Genomic DNA, 13,389 nt, shown 5'->3' with positions numbered 1-13,389 from the left:
CCAAAGTACTGGAGCCTCAGCTTCAGGACCTGTCCTTCCAGTGAGTTCTCAGGGCTGATTTCCTTACCAATTGATAGGTTTGATCTTCTTGCAGTCCATGGGACTCTCAAGAGTCTCCTCCAGCACCATAATTCAAAAGCATTAATTCTTCAGCAATCAGCCTTCTTTATGGTCCAGATCTCACTTCCATACATCACTACTGGGAAAACCATAGCTTTAACTATATGGACCTTTATCTCTGCTTTAAGATGCTGTCTACAAACCTAGAGAGGATACACTCAAACAAAAAAGCAGCTGGTCCCCGGCAGGTCCCTGGCAGGTCTCCCAGCCATCCAGCTTAGCCTTCCAAGGCTTGGGGCAAGTGTACTACCTGGCTGTCCCCCCTCCCCCTGTACAGGCCTGCTTCTGCCCCAAAGTCCTGCCCTAGGCATCAGAAAGTGGAGCTTAGGGAAGAAGGATGTGTGGAACCAGCCTGCTGTTAGAGGTGGGCACAAGGATAGCAGCTTTGCAAAGCGCCAGTTGTTGAATGGGGGATGGGAAAGGTTGTTTTATTTTGCACAACCTGAAATCTTCATGTGGTTTTTAAGTCTTTGATTTGGGGTAACTGGCTATCACTAAAACTGCATCAGCTCTGTCAAATAAATTGATCCATTACTTAATTAGTTCCTTTGACCCTACTAGAATCACTTTTTATGTATGCAGATAACATATTGATTTAAAATGAAAGCTATTAAATATTTTGAAGCATGGTTTCATCGGTTGCTATCCAAAGCAAGCTGAGTGAGTTGCAACCCTCTAATGGCTACTGGATGGCAGCCATTGTCTCATCGTCTTCTGGGTTTTTTTCCATGTGAGAACAAACAGAAGGAAAGTAATAATTTTAGTTCTCCTTAAAATGCTGCATATATTATTTTTCCTCCATTAAAAAAGAGTTATGGTTTTAAGTATGCTCTACCATTTCTGTTCGAAACATCCACTTTTTTCAGCCTGCATTTTGCAGCTGTAGCCTTTCTTCAGAGTGGAACAGAAAGGTGTAAATGATATTCACGCCTCTTAATTGGAGTCATTCACAGTTCTCTGGGCTAGCCTAAAGCATAAGATTAATGTTTTATTGAGAGTAACCAGCAACTAAAACTTTATCCAGATGATCAGTTCAAAGTGTGCCCCTGCAGCATTCTAGCCTTAACTAGATAGTTGGGTAAGCACGTATTCAAAGGCAATAGCACAACCATGTGGGATTGTATTGCAAACTGGGGGGGTGGGGGATCAAGGAATGTATAGCAAAAAAAAGAAAATTAATTCTCATTTAAGGTATATATTAGGTCACACCCACACTTAGTTTCTTTGCACCTCTAACTGGTTTTTATTAACACTCAACAACATGGATTAGATTTGCCGGGAATCCCAAGGTTGTGGAATATTTTATTTATTTATTTTGTATTAAATAACAAAATTAAGCATTTATTTACACAACACTGGAGCATCTAGTATAGAAGAATAATTGAAACAATTATACAGACATCAAAATAGAATGGCAACATAGCATTGATGTATGAATAGGAAGTGAGAAGCTGTAAATTATCATCCATTTGAAGAGTAAATAGATGAAACTCATAAAGTAAAGCTGTTTGGTAACAAAACCCCTGTATTTGTTTGTACCCAAATTTAATCATTGTGGGGAGGGTAGCCAGCATAGTTCAAAATACTGAGTGATAGCCAACATTGCATGAGGGAAACACACCTTCCTCTCTTCCCACCTGCAGCCCTTATGGCCGACCAAATATACCGTATTTTTTGCTCTATAAGACTCACTTTTTCCCTCCTAAAAAGTAAGGGGAAATGTGTGCACGTCTTATGGAGCGAATGCAGGCTGCACAGCTATCACAGAAGCCAGAACAGCAAGATTGCTGCTTTCACTGCACAGTGATCCCTCTTGCTGTTCTGGCTTCTGAGATTCAGAATTTTTTCTTCTTCTTGTTTTCCTCCTCCAAAAACTAGGTGCGTCTTGTGGTCTGGTGCGTCTTATAGAGCGAAAAATACGGTACATGCAGAGTACTCCCATTTCTCGAGAGCAGATGGGGGAGGGACACACAGGAGGATGTGAGTGGGGGAAGTCACTCTGCATGGTGGGAAATCTGTTCAGCTCATGGATGTTCATCATTAGATAGCATCTTCTGTGTGGTTATTTTCCCTTCTCTTAGATGTACTTTTTGTTGTTGCATTGCTACTCACTGTAGTTAATTTAAAAAGTTGTCATACAATTAGTATACTTTGGAAATACAGGCATCCAACTTTCTGAAACACCTGGAATTAACCCTCTGGCACTATTGAATCTCAATGTAACCCTTTGAAACTTGGAATCCAACTGTCTGAATTGAATGATCCAATCCTTTGAAAGTGTTCTGATCATTCATTTGTAACTTAGACAGCTTTCCCCTTGCATTACAGTATGAAAGCTTGTTAAACGATTTGCAATTCAATGAAGGCCATCACTGGATGAAACAGAATTACAATTAAATAGTTCAAGGGAAGATTCAGATGCTTAAATTTAGTCGAAGCATTCACATTTTTAAAAAATTTAAATTCGCTAGTACTAAATGTTGATCATGTTGAATTGCAGCAACATTTTTAGACGACCTCTTTAGAATACCATAGAATATGCTCAGGAGTGATTGATATGGGTTATCATTTCAAATACATGTGTATGTCACAGCTTGTTCTCTGCTTGCTGATTGGGCAGTGTTAATAATACTGAGAGCAATCAGATTTCCTTTGTTCCATGCCTTCTGCATTATTGCCATTGATATTCTAGCACCTAAACGCTCTTCAGGAAAATGCACAGAGAGGGCAGTGAACTGTGTATGCAAAGTCCCACCCCCAACGACTCGTCCCCACCAGTCACCTTCTTGCACTGTATGACTGAAGGGACACAGAGCAGAGAGAGAGGCCTTTCACAGAATGGCTTGCTATAAGTTGCCAGCCAGATGCCAGTGATAAGTCCACAAGTCTGCTTACCTTAAATGGTCAGGGGGCTTTGTAGATTGGCACTTCTCACTCCACCATGATCCAGCGAGGGGCTTTGTATAGGGGGAGGGGGGTTTCCTAGGCTGGTGAAATCCCAAAATGGTTCTCGTGCCAGCCTTGGAAGTGGATTATAGCCTGCCCGCTAATCCAGGCTGATTGGACTAAGCCTGTAGGCTTCACTCTGGTTCGCCTATTGGGTATTTAAACCCATCCAGCTTCCATGTCCTCATGCAGTTCCTGCAAGCAGTTCCCCTGTGGTTTCCCTTCAACGGCCACTTTGAGAACAGGATGTTGGACTAGATGAGCCACTGCCTGATCCTTCTGCAACTTGCTAGACCACATTGGGAAACGCCTTTTCCTCTTGTCCATTAAACAAATGCACCAGCGCTGCTTCCTCGCTCTACTGCCTGCTGTTCACCATGCTGAAGTTAACCATGCAAGCTGCATTGTGTGACGGCAGCCATGGATTTTTATGCATCTATATGTTTATGTATATACTTGCTCCAAAACTATCTCTTTTCATTGATTTTCCTCAAAAGGCTTTTGTATTGTGAGTATTCAGCAAGGGCTCAATCCTGTGGTGACATCTCCGTGGGCTTTGGAGCTGGCATACCAGTTTTTCCATCCCTGTTGGAATCAATGGGAGGAAAAATACAAAGGAAAGGACAGATATAAAAGGAAGTGGCAAGTGATTACAAACAAAACCAGGGCAAAACTTCCTCTTCTGCCCTGTTAATGGAAGCCTGGTGAAGCTTTGGACCTGATGGTTCTGCTGCCACAGATTCTTCCTTCCCTGTCCCCATAGAAATGCTCTGACCATCAAGCTTGTTTCTGCATGATTATTTTTTTAGTTCCTACAGAACTTCAGTGCTCAAGTTGTTTTGTAATAATCTATTCTAATTCTCTTGGGTTTCTGGATAAATTCCAGCTTACTTCTGCTTCTTATTTTGTTTCTCTGAGATGATATATTAATAATATAATAACCCCTTTTATGAAGCTCCACTTGTCTCCCAGATTGTACTTGAAGCAACATCAGATGTTGTATTTTAAATAAAAATAAATTACCAGATTAATAATTATTTTTCAAATCACTTCATTATCTCGAAGTGTAAGAGTATGCAGTGCAAGTATTCAGTGCCAAGACTGCCATGCCTATCAAAGAAAAGGTTATGAACGGATATATTTTTACACTTCATTTACAGAAGCCATGTCATATTTGGCTGATAACAGCTGGTTACCTTTGCAAATGCATTGGATCTATATTTGTTGTGCTTCTCCCTATGACTGTTTTAGCAGATAATTTATGCATGAGCAGAAGAAGAAATCTCAGTTTCCTGTTGGGGTCACATCCTTAGTATTGTTATGATTATTATTAACCACATGAGTAGGCTATCCTTTCTACAAGGAAATTCAGGACAGCAAGCAGGCAGTTACCCAACATTGTACCCACATGAGGCAATAAGATGTGGAGGCCTCTTTGATACACACATATCCCAAGAAATGACTGCAGGTTTTGAGCAGTCCTGTCAAATGCTCAAAAATCTTACTGGTTCAAATGCACTTCCCTGCTAATCTGCCCACCTTCCCCAAGGAAAAATACCAAAAGCCCTGTTACTTTAGCTGGCAGTGATGCATGCAACATCATTTTCTGCTGGGGATTGTGGGAATTCAAGATCGTGGGATGACTAATAAATGATTAGTCCCATGATTCCTACCAGGAAATCATGCCCGCAATTTCCCGCTTCAGAGAAATCTTCTAGGGCCTTCTAGTCAGTCTATTACACTCTTCTCCTATCCCAGGGATTCATTGTGTGTGGCTTTTCTTTTTCTTGTAGAAAGTAGAAATGACTGGTGAGCATTCTAGGCAAGAGCAGGGTGAGAGATTAATTTTGAGTTGGACCCAACTTAGAGAGAGTTACACCCAACACAATGTGGAGGGGAGGTTGTGTTTGTTTGTTTTAGCAGGAGCATACGCGTTTCAGGCTCCTCCCAAGTGAAATCTCTCATCACCAGTGGGAGGTAGTGTAGGCCAGCTCAAGAAGCCTAAGACTAACCACTTATCTGCCCATCTGTCAGGGACTGGCTGGACGAGGAAGAGGGGTGGGTGTTGCCCACACAACAGCCCTCCAGGGATGACACAGATGACAATAACCCAGGACAGTGGTAGTGGGACACAGGACCAATCTGCGGAAGGGACAAGCTGGGAGATGCCAGATGCAGGAGGGTTAAGTGATCGGGTGTGTGTGTCAGAAGATGAAGGCTCTTCCAGGACAGGGTTGAGTGCTGAGAGTCTCATTGTGAGCACAGACTCTGACAGAGAGGAGTCAGAGGTTGCCCTTGCTGCCCAGCAGCTTGACACTCCCAGTCCTACTGGTTCTCCTCAGCCCCTGAAACATGGGGACTTGAGAAGGGTCATTCACATTGCTGAGCTACAGGCCAGACAGGTCCAGAAGAGAAGTCCACCCCATCACTGCAGTCTACATCTGGGAGGGATCGGCAGTAAGAGGCTAGAGGGGGAAGGTGGGGGCCAGTGGTCAGTTCCAGCAATGTCTTCACCTAGGCGAGACAAGCTTGGCATGCAAGAGATCCTAGGTTCACTCCTTGGTGTCTCCAGCTAACTGGATATCATGTAACATGGCTGACACCTTGGAAATGCTGTTGCCCATTAAACGAGATGGTGCTGAGCCAATTGGACCTCTCATGTGACTCAGTATATGGCAGCCTCAAGAATTCTAGCTCTCTAGATCGGTTCAAGAAGGATGTTGCTCCTGACTGGTTGGTTCCCCACTGAGCCACTTGAGATGCAGAGCTGACTGTTGTTTGTGCCAATGCTCCTTCTACCTGTATCTCTTCCCCTGTGATGGCTGAGGGCCAAACTGCACATGAATCAGTCCCCTGTATTTTCCTTCTATGGTTGGAAAAGCAGATTGGAGGGAGAGCTCTTTTTTTGGTAATGTTTATTATTTCATTTTATAATTTAGATAACAACAGATAAAAATGAGAAAACGAAATTATAAAACAGGCACATAGAATGAGCACATTTGCACATAGGTTAAAATAACAAAGTCCAAGTAAAGGCTGTCAACATTATCAGATGGAAGGGGAGCATTTTGATCATGGCCTGCAGGGGACAGATTTAAGTGCTCCCTCTCAAAATGCCTTTGTTCCAAAATTAAATTGCAGCTTCTGTTATCCCCCATCCCAAGGTTGACTTTCACTGTTTTGTACCAGTTTGGCCCTCAGCTGAAACCACTTCTGCTTTATCTGCAGTTACCTGCACCCATTAGATCCTCCCTCAACTGACTGAACAGGATCACCTTAATTCTAAGTCAAATTTGTTGTTGTTGCTACTGCTTATAACAATTTTCCTGTTTGAGACCATGATTATAAGTCTAAGGCAGGGATGTGGAACCTGTGCACATTCCACTGTTGCCATGGTTCATCGTGACCAGGGCTTATGTAAGTTGGAGTTAAGCAACATCTGGAGGATCACAGGTTCCCCATCCCTAGTCTAAGGTCCTGGGGATGAGCAACACATTTTAAAGGAGGTGTCTATGCATGATTTCCTTCCCCCTTCATCCAGGCAAGCAGCAGCCTGCTGGAATCAGCTCTATCTAGAAAATGTCTTTTGCTACTTACTGCTGAATTTATTGCTTATGTGTGCTGCCTTTTATATAGCAACTAAGTAACAGTCCAGAGCTCTATTCAAAAGGCCCTCTGCTTCCAAGAAATATCAATCCATCATGATACAAGCAAATATCCAGCAGGGACATACACAAGACTAATCTATCCCGGCTTATTGGTTATAATTAAGCATACCACATGAATAGAGCCCTTCTGGTATTTCTGCTGATCTGCAACTGGGGAAGATCACAAAACCTACTAAACACAATCGTCGTTATAGGGTGTGTGGTTTTTTCTTTTCTTTTTTAGCTTTGCTAATGACTTAAATGTGTTGTCTTAACCAATTATACTCTGGCAGACATGTGAAAATAAAATCTAGAACATCAAACTCACCAGTCAGTTCCCAAATAATTGATGCTTTATCAAATTCATCCGCACGCACAAGCAAATGCAAATAGAGGCAATGTTCTACTTTTGTGCGATATAAATGAGCTTATCAAGATTAGACATGAACTCTTACAATGAGCTAATCAAAACAGAAAGCCGAAAGAGATGTATGATACATCCGAGAAATGTCTTAGTTTCATCATACAGCGCACACTATAAACCCCATTCTAGCCCCATCCTTCTCAAAATGAGAATGTTTTGCTGGACTTTATTTTGAAACAAGTAATAAAAAAAGACGCGGTCAGCTTTTATGGAAGTGCAGACAGAGGCAAACTAATAAATTTCTTTCCTTAAAGGTTCCACAAACTATGGTTTGTGTGCTACACAGGCAGTTTCTGGGCAGCTCACCAAAGGGAACATAAATAAAATAAAACAAAGCTCCTGAGCATGACTTTGGCTGGATCTACACTGATATAAAAATGCCCACAATGTAGCTTTCAATGCAATTCCTCATTGATGACCGATCGCTGCTCTACAGTGCCCTCTAGTGCCACATTTTTATAATGCCTTTTTAATGTTTTAACTGACCAATGTAGATCAGTCCTTTGTGTGAAGTAGAAACTTTTCCTTGCTCTCCTCGTCATTGCCTTCTCTAGCCACATCCTGAGGACCAACGAGCCTGGTCAAAGGAGGCATTGTGGAGAGGGCAGAAGGAGAAACTCAGTCTTCAACCTCCAAGCTGCAAAGAAGTGAGTGAGAGTTTCTAGCTTGTGCAAAGTGAAAGAAGAATAGGCCTAATGCGGTGATGGAAATATAAGGACTCTGGAAATGGGAGAAGTCAGAAAGCCCACAACATTTGGGAGTGGGCATGCTTGAGAAATATAAACCCCATTCACACATTGCTCCTGTGTTCCAAGGGCTGCTGGCTCTGCTGCTGAGGTTATAGAGCTTCCTCCAATGTCCATGCATTAGGCATGGATATCTGAAGGCGGAGGCCTATTATCCCCATGTTTCCGGCTTCCCTAGGACCTTGAACACTGACTGAGAGGGCCCACTGAAGCCTGATGTGTGAAGATCTGGCTTTGTAGGCTTCCCCCCTGTAGACATCCATGCTGGAAGCAGAGCTGGGGAGGTTGTGCAACCTCAGGGGCAGCCCAACTACCCCTTGTTTGTGTGAGTAACATGACTTGGTCCTTGCCTCCTGCTAAAGGGTGGGTTGGGATTTACTTATTCACTGCACTTAATGAATGTTCCAACATAGTACTCAGCTCAGAAAACTCAGAAAACACATTGCAAAATTGAGAGAAAAAACATTTAGAGCTCTATATTTGGAGATTCCATTCTCCTCCCTTCATCATACCTGGGCCTGGGAAGTGAGTTTTGCTTAGCAGTTCCTAGACATGTCCTTTCTCTCTTTTTTTGCCTGCCCGTCTGTCACAGTCTAAAGTGAATTTAATGCACTGGTGTCACATTACAGATGATTAATATTGTGGCGTTAATATTATGGCTGTCATTGTCACAAGGCTATGAAAAGCCACATATCCTACTTGCGCATCTCCAGCTTGGGGCGGCTTCAGATTTGTCACTGTTCCTTCATTTGAAGCTCTTGAATTTAGGAAATATGGCAAAATCTGTGTGTGGATTATCGTGAGTGACAAATGCACACAGGACCTTACAGAATACACATGCAGCAAAGCAGTGTAGACCTGTAGCATGCCTGTCCTCTTTCACCTCATGAGGTAATAGGGATTTGGGGGGAGTAGTTTATATTGAGGGGAAGGCATGGGGCAGGGCAAGGGGTTAAATATTGCCTCCCCCAGGGCGGCTGCTCCAGAATTGCAGTCCAAGAATGGAACTTGCATGTAACATCTCACATGTCACCAACAGTACAATCTTAAACTCGGGACTATTGAATTCATTGCTGGCTTACTCCTAAGTAAATGAGGTGAGGACTGCAACCTAACTTCTCTTCTTTTTCCTTGTAAGTCACTGGGTGCTGTCCTGTCTCCCCTGAAGTCAAGATCAAAATAAAGCAGTGATCCCAGTAGGATCAAGGTTGCAACCAATGAAACCAGAGCTGTGCTGCAGCGATGTGCTTCCTATTAATGTATATTAAGCTTAAAAGCTTTCTACTAATTATAATAGAACCCAGACCATTAGATTCTTGTGGGAGGATAAATGGTTTGAGCTGGGAATGTTGAGTCTCTCCCACTCTGCTTGGGAATATATATATATAAATTAAAACAGATTTCCAAACCTCCCAGAGTCAAGATTCAAGAAGCACATCTTCTCCAAAGCAAAGGATTGGACATGTCTTTTGTCTTCTTTGGGTGAAATTGCACTGAACAAGTTTCCAGCAAGAGAACTGCAAGCCCACAGACTAAAGGCAACACTGACAAAGCTTTTAATAAAAGTTGCCCATTGACTTTAGAATTTCAAGATTAAAGTCTCTCCAGCCTCTCTCACTCTCTGCATTCGGCTGTCCTACTTTGAGCCATGGGTATTCCCAGGGAAATGCATCTCCTCCACACTCCAGCTTCACCAGCTTTGTGATGGCATCAGATTCCTGCCTGATAACACAGTCAATGGGCTGGGCATGTGCTTTTTATCTGAAGAAGCCACAACTGTAATATGGTTCTGTGTTTTTTCCTTTTAAAAGATTGTGAAAGCAGTCCAGAAAGCAGTCCTCCATGCACAACACTTTCCCATCCCCCTCCTCTAACAAACTTAAGCAGCAATACGCTTTTAACGGGGAGTAAACCCTATTGAACTCATTTGACTTCTTATTAGAGATGGGAGAGGACTTTATTTGATGCTTTTTTTCTTTTCTTGCTGTGGAAAAACTTGCTCCTGAACTCTGTTGCTGGTTGAATTAGGTACTTCTGTAGATTGTGTCACACATTTTCACTATGTGTAAAGTGTTGATAGAAATATTCATCTAGTATATATTTTGAAAAGTAGTACATCTGTCCATTTTTCTGTCTTTTATTTTGGATTAAGACACCTCTATAGATATTGTCACCGAACATAGCACAAGGGTTCCCAAGATAGGGGTAGCAGTTAGGGAGGAAGTTAGTGACAATGTTGTTTTAATCTCTCCGTATCTTCAATGATGAATATGCCCCCAATGCCAGCTTGTGTTGGCCTCCTTTTGACCTTTGTGTGGAAAATGTAATGATAAAAGGTGTTACGTCCAGTGGTACCTCGGGTTACAAACACTTCGGGTTACAGACTCCGCTAACCCCGAAGTAGTACCTCGGGTTGAGAACTTTGCCCCAGGATGAGATCAGAAATCATGCGGTGGCAGCACAGTGGCAGCAGGAGGCCTCATTAGCTAAAGTGGTACCTCAGGTTAAGATTGATTTCAGGTTAAGAACGGATCCCCGGAACAAATTAAGTTCGTAACCAGAGGTACCACTGTACCTAACTTGTGAAAAATAAGTATCTCCATAAGGGATTACATCACCAATGACACTGGTGGGAGGGTGGGTGTTTTTTTGATGAAAATGGCCTCACAGGCCAAACTGGGTTACCTGGTGGGCCAAGAATGGTCTGCAAGCCAGAGATTCTCCAACCCTGGATTACAGGAACCTAGAAGGTATAACTCATTTGATTCATTTCATGGTTTTTGCTCCTTTCTCCTATCCACTATAGTGCCTATCATTAAAATGACTGATCCCCAGCTGCTGGAGTTGTGCACCTCAAGGCAAAGGTTTTCAAACAGCCATGAAAGTTGTTGATATTGGCTAGATATTCTTTGCTCCCCCAACCTGAAAACTACTACATTACGAGAAATGCTGCATCAAGAGAAGAAATTGATTTTGTTAACGTGATTTTTAAAAAAAATATAGAAAACACCCACCCACACATGCATTCCTTCTGATTTTATTGTACTTCTCTCTGGTTACAACAGACAGTAGTTACTCCAGATCTTAAGAAGTTATGATTTATTTTAAAAAGAATGGATGTTGCGAAGAAGTTAGTGAAACATCTGGCCATTGTGAGGAGAGAGCAAGATTCATATTCATGGGCCAGCTGCCTGAAATAACTATTTTCTTCAGTGCAACTCACTGGTTATAGCATTACAGTGACTGGCTATGGTGTTTCTACGAATGACACAGAAAGTTGTGATTCAGATGAGCGGAGAGATTGCTGTCTACTGACAGATGCACTGTGTATTAACTGGGAGTGGTGGTGCAGCAAACATTGCTCTCCAACCAGCTCTTGAAGTTTAGCTACACAAGACATCAAAAGCAAAACCCTAAAAGGAACTGAACTCTACATGAAACTAAAACACCAAGCCGAGGGCAAAAACAGGTTTTTAATTTTTTGAAACTTCTTTCCCTTCTCAAGTGTCAAATTTGCAATGAATAATGCATCCAAAGAATTCTTCAGTTCTAAATTCTGAATAACAAATAAGTTCATCAAATGAGACACACCACCAACTTCTGCAGTTCACTTGTGGCAACTCTTTGCTTACATATACAACACCTGCCTTGCTCGTTTTCTTCTAAAGTTATGGTTTGGGTGCAGGCAAGGTCTGTGGCATCTTTAACTTGCTCAAGGCCCAAGCAAAATCAGAACACTTATGGATATATCACATCTTCAAGCTTACAATAGACTGATTTTACAAAGCAGCACATTTTAAAACAGGTTTGTTATTAATCAGTGGAATGTGTGCTTTCATTTTCTCCCCACAGGGTTCCTGAGCACGAGAGGCAAAAGTTCACCATCATTACATCTTGGTCACATGTTGGGATTGGGGAGAAATGTGATTCAGTTCTCATTTAAAGCCAAAATTATTAAATCCACACTTTCCAAAACAATATGTGAACCAAAACACAGCCAACTTTTGAAATTTGCACTTGAAATTTGCGATGCAGTTCTCCAACCTACAAATGTTTACAAAAATGCATATACTAGGGGGAAGTGAGCAAAACAATGAATATATTAGCAAAAACAGCATACAAGATGCATTATTTTAGGAAAATTGCCTGCAAACATGTGTAAATCAGTAAAAAATGCATTGAAATATGTTTATTAGGATAAATTCTCACCGAAATGCTGAACAATTTTCATGAGGATTTAAAAAAAAAGAAAATTTGCAAAGTGCTGCAGAAATATGGAGAACTGAATTGAAGACTGGGAAACTGAGAACATGAGAGGACCAAAATTAACAAATCCCTCCACTCCTGCTTACAGTAAGCTATTGCATGCAGCCATTAAAAGCTTTCTCTGAAGATGCTATCTTCAAATGGGGAAGAAATTTGTTTGGTTCACATTTTAACACAATCTTGAACCAATGCACACACTTCTTCAAATCACCCAGAGATCTACTTCTACCTTCTGTCCACCCATGGAGCAGACAGTGCTGAAACAGAGAGACCCATGGCTGAATTGATATAGAGCAGCTTCCTGTGCTATAGAAGCCTTTGTTTATTAATGCAAATTGCCCTGTCCTCCCTGATTTTGTCTGATAGGTGTTGTTTTTAAAGCAATGCACCACTTAAGCTATTGGGGTTCATCACAAGATGTGCCAATAAGCTCCATGCATCAGTTCATGCTGTCTTTTACTTAAAGCAACCATCAAACAAAATTTTATGCACACTTTAGTGCATTAATATATTTGGATTAACTGGGGGGGGGGACAACCCCTACACAAGCAATTATTTTTACAACTCTTTAGACCAAGTTGCTCTTAGTGAAGAGAATGAAAGAGCTGTTTGCTAGACTGTGTCAATTTCACTGCAGTCTCTGTGGTCCAGCTCTAATAGATGTCTTTGGATCCAAATAACAAGGTTTTCATATTTCAAGACATGCCGCCCAAGGGAGAGTCATCTCTTGGGAAAGAATATAGACCCCAAGGGAGAATACCAAACACAGTGTTGCCACATGGCTGATCTTCATAAGAGAGTTCCATCTGTTTTCCACTGAGATCTTTTTTTCCCCATGGCTTCCACTCACAGCAAGTTTGACCTTTGGTATTATTTAGTTGTCATCAATAGTGCATACCCATTAGAACAGAGTGCAGACTGCATGGTGCCATTGGTAGCATGAGAGTCTTTGAAATCACTTTGACAATAGGCTTACTTGCTTACCGTTCAAAAGCAGACATTGCTGTCTTGGTTTTAAAAGGTGCATTTCACATCTCAGAGGTAACATCGTCAGCTTTTCCAAGCAGTGGAACACGATTCTGCAGAAGCTTATGGTCTGAATCTTGACTTTCTGTAGGGCTCTAGCAAGCATAGTAGCAACTTCAGGGCAACGATTTTCGGGCAGATGCAGAAACTATGTAGTATAACCCCGTTATGAAACCAAAGTGTGAATCCATTATGACAACAAGGCCTTCCAGAT

At 41.9% G+C, this 13,389-nt stretch overlaps 1 protein-coding gene and 1 long non-coding RNA gene across 2 annotated transcripts in view; one reads left to right on the top strand and one right to left on the bottom strand.

Moving 5' to 3' along the window:
• Positions 1-13,389, bottom strand: part of MBLAC2 (metallo-beta-lactamase domain containing 2) — a 631,094-nt gene that overhangs the window by 320,510 nt on the left and 297,195 nt on the right. The gene's annotated exons all lie outside the window — the stretch shown is intronic.
• Positions 7,693-12,594, top strand: LOC309380819. The gene is made up of 2 exons (XR_014173160.1): positions 7,693-7,784; positions 10,690-12,594. It is a non-coding gene; the product is annotated as an uncharacterized lncRNA (long non-coding RNA).

Source organism: Podarcis melisellensis (genome assembly GCF_964234715.1).
Source record: "Podarcis melisellensis genome assembly, chromosome: 11".
NCBI classification, from domain to species: Eukaryota; Metazoa; Chordata; class Lepidosauria; order Squamata; family Lacertidae; genus Podarcis; species Podarcis melisellensis.
This window is presented reverse-complemented; position numbering and strand designations above follow the sequence as displayed.